Raw genomic sequence first — 9,738 nt, 5'->3', positions numbered from 1 at the left:
CTGTGTGCATGGGCAGCTAGAACGTGCCTGTCCTAAAAATGCTCGATGAGCCAATCCTCGACAACCCAGCACCGAGCCCTGCCAATGCCCAACATAGTGGCTCCTTTTGCAAATGGATCTAGCAAGGTGTTGGAATGGGAGCTTCGAAATTGCGCACTGTAAGTGCCTCTGCACCTTTTGTGTTCACGCAAAGCGGACCTATGCTGCTCGTACCTTTGAGTCCTCATTGACCAAAGGCTTGCAATATTCTTTCTTGGTTCAACTTTCTGACCTATTTTGGATCCTTCGATGAGGAGGCCCTCCCAGTCCTCTTTGTCTGCACCATCTATAACAAAATAAGATGGAGGGCTCAAACAATTAACCAAGAAGAATTTTGGATAAATAGCACTACAAAGCAATATACAGACAATGAACACACTCCAACTCAAATATTTCATTGTACTGCATTCACAATCAAAGAAACTGCACGCAAAAAAAGGTCAAACAAAAAACAAGGGAAAATTTTGGATTAAATTCACTACAACGCGATGGGAATACTTCCAACACATTGAACCCCCCATATCAATTTGTATTTAATTCCCAATGAAGAAAACTCCATGTGAGATCCCTGTTCCCACCGAGCCACAGATTTGGGGTACTAGCAGCGGAAGTAGCACTTCTCGCGCGGGACAGGGGTCCCACATTCGGGGCCCCGTCCATGGATATCTGGACAAGAGACTAATCCGTCAATTTTTCCAAAAACCGGACTCGGAAAAACTTCTCTTACCCGGAAAGCACGGGCGATTCCACCAGGATAACTTTTTTCTCTAACGTAGTCAAGACCATTACTGATCAAGCTGATCCGATTGTACCTATAAAGATACTCGGTCAGATCAAGGAAGAAACTTGCACTTGGATCATTGGGATCAATGCTTTTTTTCCCATCAAAGAGGCACAGCTGTTGATTCCTATCCATAGAACAATTACTATCCGGGATTTACTTTATCTATCGTAATAATAGAAATTGAGTCTCGATTTACGGATCCATCAGTCCAGCCTAACCCCATCCAGCCCCATGGGTTAGCCAACCGCCCAACCACTGTAGTGATGGGATCCAATTAGGAATTTGGTTAGGTTTTGTCCCGGGTACCAAGGAAAAGAGTTCCTAGGCCCCCTAGCCGGATATTCATGCAAAAATAAAACTAGTCACACCACTTACACACCCAATATGAAATTGCCTTTTTCACATATTCAATCAGTTTTAAAACAATTCTTTAATGAAACCATTGTATCACTGATCACAATCTTCCAAATTATCCGGTTGATTCTTAATTTCCCATCATTCCTTCATCACAGTATCTATGGCATCATTGGCAACTAGAACGCTCACCACCTGTCCACTCAGGGGCCTTTTCAATAGTTCCTAGCCCATAATACTCAGCAATATAATCACTTATAAAAATCCAAATGGACTCTTGTTGAAGATTAGCAAGATCAACCAACAAATCCATATAAAGAGCCATGGACTCATCCATTGAAGACCAGCAAGGTCAATCAACCAGATCCATGCCCGGTTTCACAAAACAACTCTTCCTCCTTGTTCCAATATCTTCCTCGACGCACGCGTGGGTATCCTAGGTGACCTAGAGCCCGAGCACCGTATGGTCAGCACCCTCTAGGATCCTTCGCAGGTGACCTAGCACTTCACTCATAGGACGCTTCCTTGGTCCCTCATCCACCGTACCGAAAGCTCACCATTTTAATCGAACCAAGGCTGGTCAAGACCTCGGCCGACCTTGCTACGCGAGACATCCACCATTGACTCTCCGTCAGCAGTTGCAACTTTATCACTTAGGTCTCCACGACCTTAATCACAAGACGGTCAAAATGCTTCCCCAACATTCTTGACATAAAACAGCCATTTACAAACAGTATTTACAAACAGTTTACAAATACAGTTTCTATATAAACTCTCATTTTTCCACATTATCCCTCATCAATCCACATTACTTATTCCACATTCCATATATATGTGTACTCATCCCATCACATCATTTTCCATCTCATCACTTCACATTCCTTCACATCACATATCATATATTCACATCCATACATATATCCACATCCACATCCACATTCACATCCATACATCCACATTTACATCTATGCATCTATTTTCACATCCACATCTGCATGCACATTCACATCCATACATCCACATCTATATGCGTACATTCACATCTACATGCATACATCCACATCCACATTCATATATCTACATCTACATGCATACATCCACATCTCCATGTATGCATCCACATCCACATTCACATTCACATCCATACATTTACATCTACATGCATACATCCACCTCAACATTCACATCCACATCTATACATCTACATCTACATGCATACATCCACCTCCACATTCACATCCACATCTATACATCTACATCTACATGCATACATCCACATCTCCATGCATACATCCACATCCACATTCACATTCACATTCATACATCTACATCTACATGCATACATCCACATCTACATTCATGCATCTACATCCACATCCTCATTCACATCCATACATCCACATTCACATTCACATCTACATGCATACATCCACGTCCACATTCACATCCATAATCTCACCCTATCACAACCCATATACATCTTATCCCATCACATACATTTCTTACCTCATCCCATACACATCCTATCACTTCTTAACTCATCTTATCACATCCGAACTCATCTCATATGCATCTTATCACATCTTATCACTTCCCATATCTTTTATGCATACCTCTATGCATGAAATTCAATTATGCTAAAAGTAACACTTTTAAAATAAAATATTCATCTCTTATGCATACCTCTATGCATGAAATTCAATTATGCTAAAAGTAACTCTTTTATAATAAAATAGTCATCTTTTATGCATACCTCTATGCATGAATTTCAAATATGATAAAAGTAACACTTTTATATTAAAATAATAATCTTTTATGCATACCTCTATGCATGAAATCTAATTATGATAAAAGTAACACTTTTATGTTAAAATAATAATCTTTTATGCATACCTCTATGCATGAAAATCAATTATGCATAATATAAAAATCAATTTCTCTAGGCTTACAATGAATATCTTTCAATTAATCTAGGATGATAATTCCTAGAATATGGTAGGAAGTCCTCTTTTCATGATTTGAATGAAATTATTTTATGCGTAATTTTTATAAAAATTTTGCCATAGCTCCGCTGCTATGACTGATAAATCTCAATTTTTCTAAGGGATAAAGCTTATCATTAAGGAAATAATTAGAATGATCTCTAATTGGATCATTAATCCATAATGGATTGAATCATCAATATTCATGAAACACATAAACTAAAAGCATAGAAAAAAACCATTAATTTGACCTCAAGTATAGATTAATCTTGGATTAAGGAAAAACTTTATGAAAAGCTTCATTTGGATTGACAATGGGTCATGAGTATGACCATTTCTTGAGTGAGAGAGAGAAATTACATAAAAACCATTTGAATTAAACATAAATGAAAATTTATGTAACTCTTAACTATCATTCATGAATCAATTAACTTCAATAGCATTCATCAAATTATGTAACTCTTCACTACCATTCATCAATTAACTTCAATAGCATTCAAAAATCATTCCAATTAAGCTTCTCAAGCTTGAGAGGGGTTGAGAAGAGAGAAACATTGAGAAATTATAGAAAAGATCAAAATTCACCACTTCCCTTACAAATTGCTTGATTCTTTGTTCACGGTAGAGGCCCCCAACCAATAAATTGGTTTAGTATGTTGAAGGAGCCACCAATGGAGATTGAAGAAAGAGGGAAGCTCCAATTTCTTACAAATTGGAGAGAATTTTAGAGAATAGTAAATATTAGCATTATTTCAGCATAGTTCTAGAATAGTAAAATTCTCCTCCTTTTTTTCAAAGGATTCATGTTCTATAGGAGAGGGAGGCTCTAACCAAAGCTAACTGATTTCTAGAATTTTCCAATTTCAGTTTGGTTAAATTTAGACTAGATTTGGACCTAGTTTGGTTCCTTTTTGATTCGGTTTGGTTCCCTTTTGATTTGGTTTGGTTCAAGAGAGAGGAGAGATAAAAATATCACATTATTTTTGAGTTTAAAACTCATTCAAGCATGTGAAATATGCACCTCCTTTAATGGACTCCCCTTCCTTACATATGTGTCAAAATGGAATGATTATACCCAAAATATCTCATATTTTTAATATTGCTCATAGTTTTTTACTAATAAACCTTGTACATTTTTAACTCTTCATCTTATGTGAGCATTTACTCATTTTTGGATACTCAATTTATCTCATTTTTTTGATATTACTCATAGTTTTTTACTAATAAACCTTGTACATATTCAACTCTTCATCTTATGTGAGCATTTACTCATTTTTGGATACTCAATTTATCTCATTTTTTGATATTACTCATAGTTTTTTACTAATAAATCTTGTACATATTCAACTCTTTATCTTATTTGAGCATTTACTCATTTTTGGGTATCTTCTTTTACAAATAGGATTTATCTCCTCCCTACACATGGATTGATGCTATTGGCCCATAGGAACCTTAATTGGACCATAATCCAATTTTTTTTGAAAATCTAGACCCTTAGGCTAAGGTCCTTCATATCCATTTTCAATTAATTCTAATTGCACATTGGAAAGTTCTTTTTGAATTTCTATTTCAAGGGAACTTATTTTAATAAGATGAGTTATTTTTCTATCCAAAAATATTCATAATCTGAATATTCTCTCTCTAGAATATTTTCTCTCTCTATGCCAAAACAGGCAGAGACAAGATCTCTTATATTTCAGAAAAGGGAATTGATTACAGGGGAATATGCTGGACATTTTGAGAGGCTGGGGAGGAGTCTTACACTCGGAGACATAAAATTGGCTCAAAGGACCAATAAGGATAAATTTTGAACAAAACTCACTACAACGCAATAAACAGGACTTCCAACACATTGAATCCCCCATATCGTGTTGTACTACATTCACAATCAAAGGAACTCCAAACATGTAAAATAGGCTTAAGTGACAAACAAAGAAAACATTTTGGATAAAATTCACTACAATGCAATAAGAGGACATCAAACACATTGAATCTTCCATATCGCATTGTATTGAATCCATAATGAAGGAAACTCCAACACAAAAAATTAGGCTAAAATACAACGCGATATGCAAACAAACAACATATTCAAACAAGTAAATCACGTTGTACTACATTCATAATCAAAGAAACGCACAATAGGCTCAAACAATCAACAAGGAAATAATTTTGAATTGAATGCATTACAATGCGATGGGAAGACTTCCAACACATTGAAACCCCCATATTGCCTTGTATTGGAAAGTTAATAAACATTGGATTGAGAAATGGATACTTACTTGTTAAGAGGATGTCCTCCACGAAGGGATGAGATAGCATAGACGATAAAGAGTAGATCATGTCGACAAAACTCAATGAAAAGAAGGTGTTGTTTATGAAGAGCTTACTGCTTAATTTGACAATTAAGGGTTAATAGATGGGAACCCACCTTAAGTAGATATAACGCCACATGATGATGTTAGAAGTTATGGCGTTAAGTGCACATGGCATGCAATGATGATGATTGAACGCACGAGTCACACATGTCTATCACTCATTTGTGAAAGAATGTGGGCGATCGCCAATGTAATCTTGCTATGTGTAAAGACCATGGGATAACACACGCTCTCTCACATGCATTATTTATAGCTTGAGTTTCAAACACTCTTGTCTTTTTTTCCCGTGCAACTATTTTCTCGCTCTTGCTTGCTCCTCTCCGATGGTGGGACCATTGTTGGCAATTCGCCTAATCTTCTCGACATTGATCCATGACAATCTCCAACCCTAAGGCAACTTTAAGGTGAGTTCTCAAGTCTTATCTGTCTCGTTTTCATAATTGAATGATTGTGAGTATCGTTCCTTCTTTTCCTATACAAATCATGTATAATTAAAAAATGATTTTAAGCTTCAGTACAATGCGATGCACAGCTTCACTCGAGAACGTACACCCTAAATTGCGTTGTACTAACTTGCATTATACAAGGTCAATATACCACAAATTTGGAACCCTATGGACAATCGGTCAGCCCATACTCGCATTTTTAATCGAAATAGGCTAGATTCACAAGCTTTAGAAGTCGCTTTTTAGTGTTTTCTACATATTTGTGCAATAAAGACCTAGTATATTATAATTCAGTATAATGCAATAAAAATCTTCACTTGCCAAAATCCACCCTATATCGTGTTATACTGACTTGCAATATATATGGTTAGTATATCGCGAATATGGAACCCTACGTTTGATCGGCTATGTTGCATACTTGTGCAACATGAAACCCAAAACTTTGCACATTCTGACCTCAGTCCTCCTTCCGTGTATATCCCTGTATATCCAATAGGTGACCACCAGGGAGGACAAGTGTCTCACCATCATCACACAAAATCTTGAAGAAGATGATGATTTTGTCGATCCAAGTGTGGAGGAGGATGTCCTCTTAACAGATATTCAAGCATTGTTTGACATCAAGGAGGACTACTGTCTCATCATCATTGCACAGAATCTTGAAGAAGATGATGATTTTATCGATCCAAATGTGGATAAGTATGTTCTACTAGATTCAAATGTCAAGGACAGTGAGTACCATACTCCTACTCAGATATTATCAATGATGTACAAGGATGCTCATCACTATGAAGCCAACCTTCCGAAATGCAATAATACACCTTATCATATGACTACGATCAAGTGTATGATTGCATTGCCAATGCATCATGGGTGTTAGGAATGGATATCAAGACTACCTTTTTGAATGGTGATCTACATGAGGAGATATATGTATCTGAGCCTTGTGGTTTTGTTGAGAAGGCACATGAGTCTAAAGTATGTAGGTTAAGAAAAACTTTATATGGTCTTAAGTAAGCTGCAAGAGCATGGTGTGAGAAGATAAACACATACTTGGTTGTAAATTGAAAGAAAGGTTTACACTCATAATGGAGTACACATGGTTTGCACTTATAATGGAGTATACACATGGTTTGCACTTATAATGGAGTACATACATAGCTTCTCAAGAGGTAGAGCTCACTATGAAAGCTTGCTCTAGGCAAGAAGATGACGGGTGGTTGCAAGATCAGGGTGCCCAATTTTGTCCACTCAAGCACCCTGTAAACAGTAAAAAAACAGGCATTTGTTTACCTTTAGTTGCTAATCTCTCCTAGTCAAAAGTCCTCATTTTCTTAGGTACAAAGTCAATGTATACACCTTGTCCCAAATTTGAACTGATTCCATAAAATGTTAATATCTTTTACATATAAACTCATATGAGATTCCCACTTTGTACCTTAGATCTTCACATAATATAGAGCTTAACTTGATTTTTCGAGAAAATTTTAAGATATTTGTCTATTTTCTTTAAGTATTTCAAGGTCTTTAAAGTATTATAATATACGCCACCTTTTGTACCCACAATAGCTACCACTTAAAATCCTCAATCTTGTAGATCAAAAGAGTGGGTAGATACTGAGACATTAGTAGAATGTGGTGGTTAGTAAAAATTACAAATCCAATGGTTAGATTTTTAATGATCTCTTTTTCAAAATTCTTCCAGACTATCAGAAGGCCTGTAAATATTAATAATCTAATTAGTAAAATTACATTTTTGATGTGAATCATCTAAAACCTATAGGGACTAGTGTACTTGTAATGGTGCATCTATGGAAAAATAAATTGGATCACTCTAAGTATGGAAAGATCATTTGTTTATCATTTTATCATATTTTTGATTAATTTTGATTAATTAGACTAATTTATATTAATTTAAGTTATATTGGGTTAATTTGAGGGCAAGCGTATTTTCTATTATTTGCTTGATCTGATTTTAAGTACCTTGCCCCCCAAAATTTGCTCTCCAAGCATTGTCCCAATCCAGCATAAACTGGATAAAACTGGACACCCTGATCTTGCAACAACCCTGACCAAAATGGTAATATGTCAAAAAGATACAATGTCTATGAGCCCTATGCCTAATATAGCCCAAGGTCCCAAAAAGTACACATGTGAATGACCCTAAGCCCCAGGTTCCTAAGCCCCATCCCCCATGTGTATGTGCATACCAAATCTACTTCATTACAAACCATCCCCTCCTAAAATGATTTCATCCTCAAAAGCAAAGGTGCTCGTGTACAAAAAAAACAAATACAAAGGTTATATACAAAAAGCCCAATACATGACCAAGTGTCACCATCATAGAAAACCAATACCAATACATGAGTCTCATGAGCCCTAGGGTCAAATGGAAAAGATAAAGGACTCGTGTCAATGATGAGCCTAGTCGGGTATCCTCTAGGATCAAATGGAAAACATATGGGTATCACTCTGAAGATGAGGTAATCTATACAACCGTGACCATATGGAAAAATGTAGAGAACCAATGTTAGTGGCATGGCGGGCCAATCCTTCTGGATCAAAAGGATAGACATCCATGTTGAGACCTAACTTTCTATATATCTACCTGGGTCAAATGGATAGCCAAAGTGTAGACCGTCCAACCATGGAACAAATGTGTGACCACCTGGATTGAGAAGGAAACATCCAAGCTCCTCGTCCAAGGTGAAATGACCACTAGAATTACCATCAAATAAATGGCACAAATAACTACTCAGGTGAAAATCTAGATGCGATGCATGTAATATTAAAAGATTAAGGTCATGTAAAAGGGTAGGAGAAGGGTGTGTGTCTGAATGGACTTATGGTCCACTAGCTCACCTATTTAAAGGTGAAGCTAGAAGGCATTATGTGTGAGATAAGGCCAAGTTGTATTCATAAACAAGCAACTTAATAAACAAGATGTGTTCTTTTATTTTGTGGGTCTCTCTCCTCCACTTATCTTGATCTAGCATAAGCACCACGTTCTCTCAACATGTTATCTAGAGCTTGGGTAGATTAGGTCACATTTTTTGTGGTGTAGACTAGGTTTTCCATATCTCACTACTTGTGGTGGAGATGAATCCCCAGTGCTAGTGGACGCCTTCCAACTTCTTATGGAGGCCATATCTTGGCTTGATTCCAACTAGGAAGATGAAGAACATCATTGGGTGCTTAGGAACGTACAGTCAATTGAAGGGTTACTCCTCTCTCAGTCGCACCATTGCGTTTTGAGCAGGCTGGCCACAGTCCTGCACCGCTGGATTTCGTATAGCCATTCGCCTACTATGGGTAAGTATAAGCTACACAAGCTTAGGGCTTTTGAAGCCCTAAGACTCAAGGTTCTACAGCCAAGAAATCAGCCTCAATGGCTGCTCGACGTGTGCCCTAGAAGCAAAAGACCAGGCTGCTCCTGTTTTCTGCCATGAAAGCTTCTTCAAAAGCTTGATAATAGTCTTCGTAAACACTAATAGTGTTAATTAACACTAATGATGCAACTAATCTAGCAAAGGGGAGCCATTTTAGAGTGTTTCTAAACACTAAGAGTGTTCTTAAACACTAATGGTGAATCTAATCACCAATGTAAGTGTCATTAGTAGATGCTAAAAATATGCTCTTAAGCACAAATAATGTTGCTAAACACTAACGGTGATCTTAATCACCAAAGAAAGTGTTCTTTGACACTAATGAAGCTCATCTCCATCAGAATTAGTGTTTGGGCACAAACCCTAAGTGCT

This window comes from Cibotium barometz, chromosome 55, assembly GCF_041138505.1.
Source record: "Cibotium barometz isolate CiBa-2024 chromosome 55, ASM4113850v1, whole genome shotgun sequence".
NCBI lineage: Eukaryota > Viridiplantae > Streptophyta > Polypodiopsida > Cyatheales > Cibotiaceae > Cibotium > Cibotium barometz.
This window is presented reverse-complemented; position numbering follows the sequence as displayed.